Raw genomic sequence first — 14366 nt, 5'->3', positions numbered from 1 at the left:
GGAAGATCATTTCCACAGAAATGTGACTGCAGATTTCTAAGAAATGACACCGCTAGCTCATGACTTAAGGAGCTCACCATTTTTTTAAAATTTTTTTAATAGTTTAAGGGGTCCAAGCTGAGAAAGTGTGAAACTGAAATCTTCTGTTTCTGCACAGAGCAGGTACAGCACAAACAACGACAGTGCAAGCTTCCTTTCAAATTGCCTTCCCACAGAGCAGGATGAGAAGCAGGACTGAAATTTCCCCTCTAAACTGCCCCCCACCGCAGGTACAGTAGGCGCAGCCACAGTGCAAGCTTCCACTGTACGATAGGACTGGTGGTAACTTACAAGGTTTGTATGGGAAAACTAACCTAATAGGCTGCAGTGTTTTGGCAATAAAGAGAACAGGCAATCCGGTGCAATTAAAACATAAGCATGCATACGATAATGAACTACAGCAATTAAGCTGAAAGACTGGATTCAGTACTCTTTTAACTTGTATCCTCTTCGATGCTGACAGCACGGGCACCACTTGTCATGCACACACAAGAAAAGCAGTCAGAGCAGGTGCTGGAGCCCCGAGGGCTATGTCTTGACCCAAGAACCCACAGAAAGTCCTGCATGTCAGATGAGCTTGCCACACCTTGGGGGAAATAACTCTGACTCTCCCCTTGTCCTGCCCCATGTTCTCTGAGCTCCCCTCCTACCCATGCAGAAAAAAAACTCTCTTTTCTCTGTCTGCCAGATGGGAGGTGCACCCAATGTATATAAACCAGAGAATGCAGCATGAGCAACAATGGGAAGGGCAGAGGAAGAGAGCAACCCAGAGAGGAAGAAAGTGACGGGGAAAAAAAGAGGGAAGAAGAAAGGAGATAAGGACAGAAAAAGGAAGGAAGGAAGAGGGGAGAAACTCAAAGATCAAGAGAGAGATCATAAAAGACAGAAAAAAAGAGCGAGAGTGGAAAGGAGACCCAGAAAAAAAGAAAACCCAGACAACCCTTCAATCAGCATCTCCCAGAGGAGACAATCAGGTGACCGGCACAGGTAAGCCGCCGAGATATTCACCATTCTAAATCTCAGAAGACTATATTTAGCATTTTTCAGAATATGATATCTTAATTCTTCTCCGTAACTCCCTCATGCTGCAGGGAATAAAGAACCTCTTCAGGTGCATCTATGCCAACTTTCTTATAGTAATATGCTGAGGAGAATGCATAGCATCCCCAGGAATTTCTGTCCCTTCCAGCTCACTGTGTGGACCAATGTTGCAGGAATAAAGAGCATCCTTCAGGAGCTCCTTTGCTTTCTGTCTCATCATATTATGCTACAAGGAATAAAGAACACCCCATGGGGTTCTAAGCCTTCTATCTCACTGCAAAAGGCATTCCTTCACCTCAAGAGGGATACATAGAAACTATTTTACTTCTTCCTTTTTTTTAAAGTCGTTGTTTTTATTAGGTGGACAAAAGGTTACTTGAAATGCATGTACTTGGCAGAGCAATGAATATTCATAACTGTCAATAGTAAAACCTGGGGGAACCAAATGACCTGCATAAATACAGAGCTCTCCTAGTAAATTTTGTGCCCAGATCCGAGCAGAGAAAAAAAGTTGAGAAGGAGGAGAACTTTTTCTTCCCTGGAAGCAGTTTCCATATGTAGCTTGTGCAGTGTGACAGACAGTGGCATAGCCAGAATTGATTTTTTGGGTGGGCACAAGGTTAACATGGGTGGGCTGTAGGCATGCAGGTCTACTAGTTGTTTTCTTACTGATAAATAATGCCATATACTGCACCCTAGAATGGCTTTCTAAGTAGTTTTCAACAGCCATTATGTGTCATGTATGAAACTTTAAAATAATTTACTTCAGTTATTTCAAGCACTTACCAGCATTAAAAATTCCTTATTAATCAGAATTTATTTTATATTTATTGCAGTTTATAAATGCACAAGTATAGAAAGCAATCAGATCCAATCATGTAATAAAACAAAAATTAATGTATTCTTTCATGAACCATTTTTGCAGAAAACCAGAAATCTTCATAAATACAATAAAATATAATTAATCATCAGAACAAGTGCAGCACAGAGCTTGGGCAATTCACATTACAACTAACATGAAAAAAAATTTCAAATTCTGTTGTCACCTCAGCAAAAAACAACCCTCCACTGCTATTTTGTGAAGCAACACAAACTCTTGCAAAGAAAGAGGCATCTAGAACCTTGCCATACAGTCACAGCACTGACTCTCAGGATTCAAATAACAGCAACCTTATGAAAAAGCAGCAATGCAAATACTACACCAGGCCCTAGAACATTAATACATCACCTACGGTAATAACAGAACAAGCTGGACTACTACTACAGAGAAACTACACGCTAGCAGAAATGCTGCACTTCAGTCTCACACACATAGGCAAAACAGAAACCGACCCTTACCTAATATAGAAATAAGAGACTATAAATTAGAAACAGAAACATGCAGATAAAACCAAAATACAAAGCCTGAAAAACTAAAATTTCTGAACAGTGGAATACTTAAGAAAGAGCAAAATACAAAAATATAAGAAATGCACATTCCCAAAGATGACATATTTAAATTGCTCATAATAATAAAGCTAAAGTACCACAGATTATCAACAAAACAAATCACCGTGAATTACGTTTTTTTGTATCATTAAGTAGACCTCATACATAGGCGTAGATGTGAATGCTATTCAGCATAATGTTTTACACCAGTAGTATAATCATGGGTCAGAAAAGAATTTTATATGCTTAGTGAATCCAAAGTGAAAAGAATTCAAAGTTGATGTAGCATGACATTTCTCATTGTATTCATTGTTGCAGAATTTCTTAACGCATCATAGTATTGACAATATTCAATTTCTTAAGATAATGTAGAAATGTGAGGAAACACATTGGGGTAGATTTTAAAAAGCATTTACTCGAGCAAAACTGGTTTTTGCTCGAGTAAATACACTTTACTCAAGTAAGTGGGCTTTTCAAAATTGCTACAATATATGCCATTAAATTGTCCATAGGATTTACTCAAGTAAGTGCACTTTACTCGAGTAAATAGCTTTTGAAAATTGCTACGATAGTATGTCACATTAACATGCGTAACTCCTTTGAAAATGACCCCCATTACTTCCATGTTGGTGAAAATGCCGCGAAAATCATCTCACATACATTCGGCCCCTTGATGAGGGCAGACGCCGAAACACGGTCCATGTTGGGCTAGTACACCTCGAGCCTTGTAACATCTTTAACTCAGGCGTTTCTTCACATGCAAAAAAAGCTAAATAGCTACATTATCTTAAGAAATTGAATGTTGTCAATACTATGATGCTTAAAGAAATTCTGCAACAATTAATACAATGGGAAATGTCATGCTACATCAACTTTGAATTTTTTTCACTTTGGACTCACTAAGCATATAAAATTATTTTCTGACCCATGATTATACTACTAGTGTAAAACATTATGCTGAATAGCATTCACATCTACGCCTATGTATGAGGTCTACTTAATGATACAAAAAGACATAATTCACAGTGATTTGTGGTACTTTAGCCTTCTTATTAGTACACTTTTATACTCGGCTACACCTATCCATAAATTTTGAGAGAGCGATTGTGTTGCTTATATTTAAATTGCTAAAATCTCAAAATTTATTTTTTTTTTACCTTTGTTGTCTGATCTTTGTATTTTTCTAATCAGTTGGTCCTGGTCTCTTTTTCCCATTTTTTCCTTTGTTGCTAATTTCCTAATTCCTTTTCAGTGTCTTTCTTCTATTACTGTCTTCTTCCCTTCCACACACACACACACACACACACACACACACTTTCTCTCTCAGACTCCCCCTCACACACTCACGCTCTCACTCTCATATGCTCTCCCCCCCACACACACACACAAGCTCACATTCTCTGCAGACACACATACAAGCTCTCACTTTCTCACCCCTCCTCAGGCTTATATTCTTATGCACACACATAAACCCAGACTCCCATTCTCACCCACAAACCCATGCACCCAGTCTCACCCACACATACACAAATTCAAGCTCCCATTCTCACCCAATCATACATACATTTAAGATCCCATTCTCACCCACACATACACACATTTAAGATCCCATTCTCACCCACACATACACATATTCAAGCACCCATTCTTACCCACATATTCAAGCTTCCATTCTCACACACACACACACACAAACCCAGACTCCCATTCTCACCCACACACCCAGGCTCCCATTCTCACCCTTATATACATACATTCAAGCTCCCATTCTCACCCATACACAAACCCAGACTCCCATTCTCATCCACACAAACACATATTCAAGCTCCCATTCTCAACCACACACAAATCCAGACTCCCATTCTCACCCATATATATACACATTCAAGCTCCCATTCTCACCCACATATGCAAGCTTCCATTCTCACCCACACACACACACACATTCAAGATTCCAATCTCACTCCCACACACACCCAGGCTCCAATTTTCACCCCCACACACACTCAGGCTCCCATTCTCATCCACACATACACATTCAAGTGCGTGCACAGCTTCCGCTTTCTCCCCCCAAAGCAGGAAGATCAGCTGATCTCTCCTGCTGCCGCTGGCCTCCTGCTATCTTTGGGCTGTACGGCCCACCGATCTTCCTGCTTGGGGGGGGGGGGAGGGGGAGGAAGCGGAAGTTCTGCGCTGCGCTTCCGCTCCCCCCTCCAAACAGGAAGATCGGTGGGCCGTACGGCCCGAAGATAGCAGGAGGCCGGTGGCAGCAGGAGAGGCCAGCTGATCTTCCTGCTTTGGGGGGAGGAAGCGGAAGTTGTGCGCGGCACTTCCGCCCCCGCCCCCAAACAGGAAGATCGGTCGGCCATATGGTCGCAGCATCCCTTCCCCATGTGTGCTGTGATGGCGTGCCAGGCGTGGGTCCTCCTGTTCGCTGTCGCAGGGATGGGATCCCGTGACAGCCTTGCAGTTCCGGTGCCAGTTGAGCGGGCCTGGGTCTAAATTGGGTGGGCAGCTGCCCACCCAGGCCCAACCGTGGCTATGCCACTGGTGACAGAAAACCTTTGCCTACCGTTCTTTATTGTTTCACACTCCTGACCAAGCACACATCAAGCAATAACATACAGAAAGAATGTAGTAAGTTGAGGCATTAACATTTCCCACAAGATCAGTATATATATATAACTGAAATGTTCAGTGTTCCGTTATAAATACAAACAAAGTCAGCATTTCACACGCACTGAGGAGTGATTTTTCAGGTGAATGGGAAGATGAAAAAACTAGAATTAGCTCAGGTGCGGGCAAACGTTTTGGACTGAGGGGCCACACTGGGGACCAAATCTGGATGAAGGACCAGTGGGCATCTAGGGGAATCCTTTTGGAGCTTTGAGTCTGAAGTGCTGCGGAGATTCCCCCAGATGTTATAGCAGGTCTGAGGAGCGGAAGGTCTGACAGGTCAGCACCCAGAACGAGTTCCTCTCTGGGGGTCTGACAGGCCAGCGCTGCCATGTCTGAGGATGGGTCTGATGGGTGAATTATGACATCACTTCCAGCCTGACGATATCACTTCCAGTTAGATGTGACATGCTCTAGCCCTCATGGACAGATGTGACATGCTCTAGCCCTCAGACAGAAACCTCCTGCAGCTGGATGTGGCTGACACCATTGGACTAGCTTTAAAAGTCCTTGATGACTCAGGGGGTCATTTTCAAAGGAGTTATGCATGTAAATGTGACATACTATCATAGCAATTTTCAAAAGCTATTTACTCGAGTAAAGTGCACTTACTTGAGTAAATCCTATGGACAATTTAATGGCATATATTGTAGCAATTTTGAAAAGCCCACTTACTTGAGTAAAGTGTATTTACTCGAGCAAAACCAGTTTTGCTCGAGTAAATGCTTTTTAAAATCTACCCCTTGGAGTATAGTGACCAGATGGTTCCAAGTCATAAAGAATAGGTTAAATCAGTCTTAATTGTGCCACGTATGCATTTATAGCTTTTATAGGTCCAGGAGCTCTGAGCCATATAGTGCCCTGGAATTATTGCCACATCAATATGTGTTAAATAAGGGAACTGAAATCAACTAAGGAGAGGAGTTTCTCCTGTGGGAAACTGTCTCCAAATGGGTTTTTGAGCATGCATACTATGGCAGGAATGAACTTTACTTTTAAACCAAGGTACATTGGCTATAATTGCAATCTCTCAATTTTAATGTTAATGCTCTTCTTGATACTTGCATTGTATCAAAGAGAGCTTTCTTCTGGAGTTCATAGGGTGCAATATATACTCCTGGGGGAATTCTGCGCACAAAAACTTAAAATTCAGCAAAATTCTGCAAACTATATTGATCAAAATAACACAATTTACATGATAGTCTTTAAGTAATTACATTTTAAATTAATACAGAAAAAAGTTATTACTTAAAGATGCAGAATTTTAAATACTTTGAGCAGAATTTCCCTAGAAATTCACTGTAAGAGTGTCCCTTCCACTCACTCTCCCTACTCCCCTGGCCACTTTGCCCTCTCAGGCTCCAACTCCTCCACCTGCCAGTATCACTCTCCTCCACCTCTAGGCTCAACCCCTTCCACTCTATTGCCAGTCCAAGAGTTTGACCCCGTTCTCAGTACTGCCCCTCACACAGGCTCCCTCTGTCCCTCCCTCTCTCACACATATGCTCCATCTCTCTAATACACATACACACACCCTCATACAGGTTCCCATACTCTCTCTCTCTCTCACACACACACACACACACACACACACACACATCCCCTCATACAGGGCCCTCTCTCTTGCATACACATCCACACAAGCTCCCTTTCTCTCTCAGGCATATACCCTCACACAGGCAACCTGTCTTTCTCTCACACACTCCTTCACACAGGCTCTGTCTCACACATAGACAATCCCTTCACACAGACAAGCACCCTCACATACACACGATCCCTTTTTCATACACACGAGCTCCCAATCTCTTACACACATACACACTCCTTCACAATCTCCTCATATAGGCTCCCTCTCTCTGAAACCCACACTCAAGCATCCCCCCTCGCTCTCTTACCTCCCATGCTCTCTCACACCCTCCTGCTCTCTCTCACCCTCCCCCCACCCCTTCCCCTCATATAGCTCCCTCGCTCTGAAACTCACCCTCAAGCATCCCCCTCTCTTACCTCCCATACTCTCTTTTACACCCTCCTGCTCTCTCTCACCCTCCCCCCCCCCCCCCCTTCCCCTCATATAGGCTCCCTCACTCTGAAACTCACACTCAAGCATCCCCGCTCTCTTACCTCCCATGCTCTCTCTCACACCCTCCTGCTCTCTCTCACCCTCCCCTCCCCTTCTCCTCTCCTCTCTCACACACACAGACACATTCATTCTCTCTCACCGGGGCCTTCCATCTTTGCCGCGAGTGGAGCACACTCCGTTCACGGCATTCAGGGGCCTTCCAGCTTCACCACAAACGGCTCGCCAGGGCCTTCATCTTCGCCACAAATGGAGCACGTCACGTGACACACGCGGGACACGCTCCGTTCGCAGCATGCCGGGGTCTCCTCTGCTATTTTCTGCACAGAATTTGGCAATTCTGTGCAGAAAATGGCAATTCTGTGCGGGGAGGAATTCTGCGCTCCGCAGTAGCGCAGAATTCCCCCAGGACTAAATATACACAGACTATCAAAGGGCCCTTGGAAGTTCTTTTTAATCAGACCAGTGCTACCCAATACAATTGGGACTATTTCTATATTTTTTGCCACCTGTTCTTGGTCTCTGATTTCACCTCTTGCTATGTGAAGATCTTCTGTCTCTATATTTAGTACAGAATAGTCACTTGGTTCTGATAATTCTATTAGCAGTTCTCTTCTTGTGTATTTCTCATTTACCTCTGTTTACGTTTCTAGCATCAGGCTTTAGCTGTTAGAATGGGAATGTCCTAGGTGATCACAATGTCTTTCTTCTTTGCAGTTCTGTCAGGGTCATGATGGCAGTGTTATTTTTCTGGTTCAGGGCTGTTATAATGTTTGCACAGTTTTCAGTGGATGAGCTGTGTTACCTTACTGTGCCTTTTTGTATACAGGTCTTCTGACTTTAGCACATCAACACCCAGCAAAGAGATATATAACTGTATCAGTTCTCTTCTACAGAAATTGCATTTGTCTGGCTTTTTTTCTGGGGTTTTCCTATGTTTGCTGTAAATCATATTGTCCATAGATCATTGACATGTACTACACTTCTCAATCTCTTATCTTCAGGTTTAAGTTCATCTCTGTTTAACCTTCTCTGTGTCAGGCCTTGATCTACATTTTATTATTTCTGTTTTAAATTTTGCTCAAGTCAATTTATATTCTGATACAGTGGGTATTTCCCTGCCCTCAGATAGCATACAATCTGAGGTCCTGATTTACTAAGGTTCTTCTCCCATTCTGTGTTTATGGGAAAAAGCTTAGTAAATTAGGCCCTAAGGGGGGTTGTTTTCCAAGCCGCGTTATGGGCTTTTTGCATGTGAAAACGCCTTTACGCATAGTGAGATGCTAATTTGGAAAAGGGGGAAGAGTTTGGGGCAGGATTTCTATGGGCTGGCTTCGCAATTTGCAAAGTCATATCACACAGTTTTAACGCCAGAAATAATTTCACCTTTTCATTTGCGTTAAGCTGTGCGATCGCACTTTGCGATCTTTTCGCAAATAACATTTTCAGGCCTCTCTAGTAGTTAGTTATTTATACCTCTATATGAGGCCCACCTAGTTGCTCGAGGTGAGGTTTAGGTAGTAGTGTAGGGGTTAGGGGCCACTTTGACATTCAGAGTGAGATGTACGAACAGAACAGTACACTCTTGTGAAGATTTGATGACCTTCGGAATGAGGAAACTCACACAAAGATGAGATTTGTACAATGTTCTCTCAACCTAGCTTGATGGACTCTCTACCTGGGTAACATCAAGCTAGGTTGAGAGAACATTTATACCTCATATAGAGGTATAAATACTTAACTACTATAAGGGCCTTATAGCTAGTTTCTCTCTCTCTCTCTCTGCTATTACCATAACATATGCATGAATATATTGGAGAGTTCTGGTAACAAATACATAAATGAATATTACTGTGTGTGTATATATATCTACTAAGTAGTTTATGAGTTTGTATTAATCCTGTGTTAGGTTTAAATTTATAATTGTGCATGTGCTGGAAAATACTTATTTTGAATTAACCCTGTGTGAGTTTAAGTTTTGAATTTAATTCTAAGTTTATAATTATGAGTTACTTGTTTGATATGAGAAGGTGTGATAACTGCTTCCTGGGTGTGTAGTCACTGGTATTTTATTCCCAGGCACCCTCCCCATCTCCCACCCACTCCAGTCACATTTTTTGATATATAGATTATTACTCCCAAAGAAAGGAAAATCTTGTAGAAAAAAGAGTCAGATATCTAGAAGTACAAATGATCCTGAGTTTATTAATGGACTAATTTTAATTCTATTGCTGATCATTGATAAAGTAATATAAAACGCACTAGCACTTAGATTTAAATATACCCACTCCTTAAATAGCTTTACAAACTTCAGCAACTCAAAATTAAGATGCAGATAGAAGTCTAGCAGCGAGATAGGGGCTATCCATTCTTTTGTACTAAATGCCACATGTTGGTGAGAGGTTGTGCCTGTGCAACAAGAGCAGAGCTCCTCTCAGGGAATGAGTCCAAACTTTGGAGGCCAGAGTGCAAACCTGGAGGATTTGAGGCAGACAAGCGATGTATATAGAGGACACCTTCAGGGACATAGTAGAGTGGTCTCAACTCCAGTCTAGTAGTCCGTGTGATGCTTTGGTGAAGCAATGTCACTTGGAAGGAGCCCACCACTTTGGTGTGGCAGGAAGCGATCCTGTTTATTTATTTCATTTATATTTAGCCTTTCAAGCACTTCAAAGCAGATTACATTCAGGTACTGTAGGTATTTGCCTATCCCCAGAGGGCTTCCAATCTAAGGACCTTATTTACTAAGCATTTTTCCCATACACCCAGAATGGGAGAAAAGCCTTCGTAAATCAAGCCATAAGTTTGTACCTCAGGCAATGGAGGATGAAGTGACTTGCCCACAGTCCTGTAGCTAGGACCTATCCTCCAGATTATGCCTTATCTTTTTACATCAAGGATGTGTCTCTAGAGACATGTGCCAAGGAGAGAAAGTTTAGTACTGCTGTTGTAGTTGGCGATTCAGTCATTAAGAATATAGATGGCTGGGTGGCTGGTGGGTGTCAGGATCTCTTGAAAACTTATCTGCCTGATACGAAGGCAGCAGACCTCACACAACATCTACACGGGATATTAGAGATTGCTGGGAAGGGGGCAGCTGGCTGTTCTGGTTTAGGCGCATACCAACGACATAGGAAGATGCAGGGGGGAGATTCTTGAGAGTAAATTTAGGAATTTAGGTAGGAAATTAAAATCCAGAACCTCCAGGGTTGCATTCTCTGAAATGCTCCCTGTTCCACCCACAGGACCCTAGAAGCAGGCTGAGCTCTAGAGACTCAATGCATGGATGAGACGACAGTGCAGGGAAGAGGGCTTTAGATTTGTTAGGAAGGGGGAGCCTATTCTGATGGGATGAGCTCCACCTAAACCAGAGTGAAACTTGGTTGCTGGCGCTAACATATAAAAAAGAGATAGAGCAGCTTTTAAATTAGACCATGGCAGAGAGCTGATGATCACACAGACATGCATGGCTGAGACAGAAGTATCTTCTACTTTTTTTTTAAATTCTTTTTATTGAGTCATTAAACAATCAACACTATTCAGGAACAAAATAGCAGTGTCAACCATGTTAGCTCCAAAACATACTACAATAATGACTCATTGTTTTGATTTATTCACACCAAGTATGAACCCCCCGGGCATATTATCAATCACAAGCACATTCTAACAGACAGAGGTATCTTCTAAAGATACTTGTAAAAGAGGAAAGTTGGATTATCCTAGTAGAGAGATTGTTGTTAAGGCCAAAGTAGCCCAGATGGATGTAAAGAGCACACAGTTGTGAATGACTCCAAAATGGCTGTATCTTCTGCAAAAAGGCAGGTTGTGAATAGATATACAAATAAAAAGACTTTAAAATTCCTATATGCAAATGCCTGAATTCTGAAAAGGACTGGCGAGTTAGAATGAATGGCATCATACCAGGATACAGACATTACAAGTATCTCAGAGACATGCTGGAATAAGGATAACCAATGGGACACATGATACCAGGATATAAATTATATCAACATGACACGGCAGATCAAATTAGTGGAGGAATGGTACTATATTTAAAGGCTGGCATAGAGCCAGGCAAGAAAAAAAATCCTGCAAGAAACAAAATGCACTGTGGATTTTTTATGGCTATAAATTCCATGTGTGAAGAGTATAGCAGTGTGTATATACTACCGTCTGCCTTGCCAAGATGAAGACTGTGAAATGCTAGCAGAAATTAGAAAGGCAAATAAATTTGACAATATAATAACAATGGGAATTTTCAATTACTTCCATATCGATTGGGTCAATATATCCTTGGGATACGCTAAGAGAAGTTAAGTTTGTAGATGCCATACATTACTGTTTCATGGAGTAGCTGGTTCTAGAATTAAGAGGGCAGCTACTTTAGATCTAGTCTTCAGTGGAACACACATCATGATGCAAGAGGTTACTGTGGTACAGCAGCTTAGCAATAGGAATCATAATGCAATCAAATCTGACATAATTACTGGAAGGAGGCATTAAATAAAACTACTGTTGTAGCATATAACTTTGAAAAAGAATACAACAGAAGAGAAAATTAGAAAAAAAATTAAAAGGAGCAGTTCCAAAGTCTAAACATTTGCAAGAGGCATGGACATTGTTTAAAAATATCACCTTATAAGCTCAGATAACATTTATTCCATGCATTAAAAAAGGTTGAAGGAATTGCTGAAAGGGCATCTTTCAAAATACGGAAGGCAGACCCAAATATAGAAACATAGAAACAGAAATGACGGCAGAAGAACACCAAACGGCCCATCCAGTCTGCCCAGCAAGCTTTCACACTCTTTTTTTTTCTTCTCATACTTATCTGTTACTCTTGGCCCTTAGTAACCTTTTGGTTCTAGTTCCCTTCCACCCCCGTCATTAATGTAGAGCATCGGCAAGAACACAAGTACTGGTAAGTTAGATGTAAAACAGTAGTAAGCCAGGCCAAAAGAGAATTTGAGAAGAAGCTTGCCATAGATGCAAAAAACTAATAAAACTTTTTCAAGTGCATTCAAAGAAAAAAGCCTGTGAGGGAGAAAATTGGGCCACCAGATGATAGGAGTTAAAAAGGAGCTTGGAGAAACAAGGAAATAGCAGAAGAATTTAATTGATGATTTGCCTTGGTCTTTACTGAGGAGAATGTTGGGAACATATCCATTCCAGAAAAGCAAGTTTGCTTACTGTAAATAGTGTTTTCCATGGATAGCAAGATAAATTAGCCATGGTGATGTCATATGGCAGCACTGAATGGAATTATCTTTCCAAGCTAGTGGCTCTTCCAATGGCATGAGGTCAAGGCCTTCAAGGGGTTCAGTAAATCCCTAGCCCAACAGCATCACTATGGGGTTGCAAGTGCTACACACCTTCCTACAGCCTACCCCCCATTCCTGGGCAGCAGGAGTCACGTTTAACCAAACATAATCTCCTACTACTATAGGGCTGCTCTCACTGCTTTTACCAACAGACCAGCCCCGCAGCAGCAGGAGATGATGTTCAGATAAACGTGACTCCTGCTGCTGCCCACCCTAGAATTCGGCAGGCCACCGCAGAGCCTGCCCCATGATGGCTGAAGAGAGAGAGAGGACGTCGTGGCCACCAGTGGAACCTATCCTGATGGTGGCCAAAGAAAGGAGGAGGACAAGGTGGCCACCAGCAAACCCCCATGCCACTGGCGGCTGAAGAAGAGGCCCAGGTGCTTTATATGTGTGGCTGGGTGAGAGCCTGTGAGTGTGGGGAGTGACTGCCTGCATTTGTGTATGACAGCCTGTGTGGATGAATGCCTGCATATGTGTATGTGTATGCCTGTGAGTTTGTGACTGCACGTGTGTTTGTGTGTATGTGTCTGTGGGTGACTGCCACTGTGGATGAGTGGGTGGCTGCCTGCTTGGGTGTTGATGTGGGTAGGGGTGGGTGACTACTTGTGGTTGTGTTGTGTGTATGTGGGGTGAGAGCCTATGTGTGTGTGGATGACCACCTGGGTGTGTGTGAATGAGTGCATGGGTGACAGCCTGTGTGTATGTGGGTGGGTGGGTGAGAGGCTGAGTTTGTGGCTGGGTGAAAGTCTATGTATGAGGAGTTGTATGTATATGTGACCGCCTGGGTGTGGGTCAGTGACTTTGTGTGTGAAGATGATTACCTGGGTAAGTGTGGGTGTTTAAGGGAGGTGGACCCTTGAGCCAAGACAAGGTTGTTGCCACCACCATGGGGAGACCCCTGGTAGTCCTCGTTGTCGGGAGTTGGTTCCGGGAGAGAGAACCCAACAAGACCTTCACCTATACCAGCCCACATTCCCCGCGGGTTGAGCCTTTGGGTGCTGGGGCTGGCAGGACTTAGGCGCGGGTCTCTCAGATGACATGCAGGAGACAGGTCGGACGTACCAAGGATCGAGGCAGGGGGCAGGCTAAACAAGGTGGAGGCCAGGCTGAGGTCAGGGCAGGCAGTGGACAAGCAGAGACTAAGAATCAGGCTGAAGATCAGGGCAGGCAGCGGACAAGGCAGAAACCAGGAGGCAAGCAGGGTCAGAGCCAGAAGATCAATCCAAGGAAGCAGGGATGAGGAAGAGCTGGACAGAAGCAGGAACTGGAACTAGGACTGGGGCTGGAGCGGGAGCAGGATCCAGAGCAGGAGGCAGGAGAACCACAGGAACGCGGGATCAGGATGCAGACAACACGCACTCACAAGTAGCTGGACCTGTTGCTGAGTCCCTGATTGAAAGCAGGGCCTGGCCTTAAATAGGTTCTGGTTGAAGAGGTCATCAGCAAACGCCATGGGGCCTCAGAACCCGTCTCCCCTGCTGCTGGCCCTTTAAGAGGCCAAACTGTCCCGCGGGCGCGTGCTGAAAGGGGGGAGAAGCAGGAAGAGCAGAGGACAACCCACACATGGGATGCCCCGGTGCAAGGACCTGCTCACAATGCCTAAGTGCACCGCACCAGTCCCAACGTGTGCGGTGGTGCAGCGCACAGGATGCCGGTCCCCATACCGGAACAGGGCGCGCCCACCTCGCCGGGCTGGAGGTGAGTGCGGCAGTCCATTGGGATAGCCCATGGGCCATCGAACGTAACAGTACCCCCCCTCCAAAGCCCCCTTCTCGAGGCCT

General features: G+C 43.7%; 1 protein-coding gene across 1 annotated transcript in view; it reads left to right on the top strand.

The window, feature by feature from the left end:
• The first annotated feature begins 849 nt into the window (after positions 1-849).
• The window catches only part of LOC115094121 (carbonic anhydrase 4-like), a 72494-nt gene continuing 58977 nt past the window's right edge, over positions 850-14366 (top strand). Inside the window, exon 1 of the mRNA XM_029606842.1 lies at positions 850-1026. The gene's annotated coding sequence lies outside the window, so the exon portion shown is untranslated. The remainder of the gene's footprint in view (positions 1027-14366) is intronic.

Source organism: Rhinatrema bivittatum, chromosome 6 (assembly GCF_901001135.1).
Source record: "Rhinatrema bivittatum chromosome 6, aRhiBiv1.1, whole genome shotgun sequence".
Classification (NCBI taxonomy): Eukaryota; Metazoa; Chordata; class Amphibia; order Gymnophiona; family Rhinatrematidae; genus Rhinatrema; species Rhinatrema bivittatum.
The sequence above is the reverse complement of the archived record's forward strand: the minus strand, read 5'-3'. Positions and strand labels throughout refer to the sequence as shown.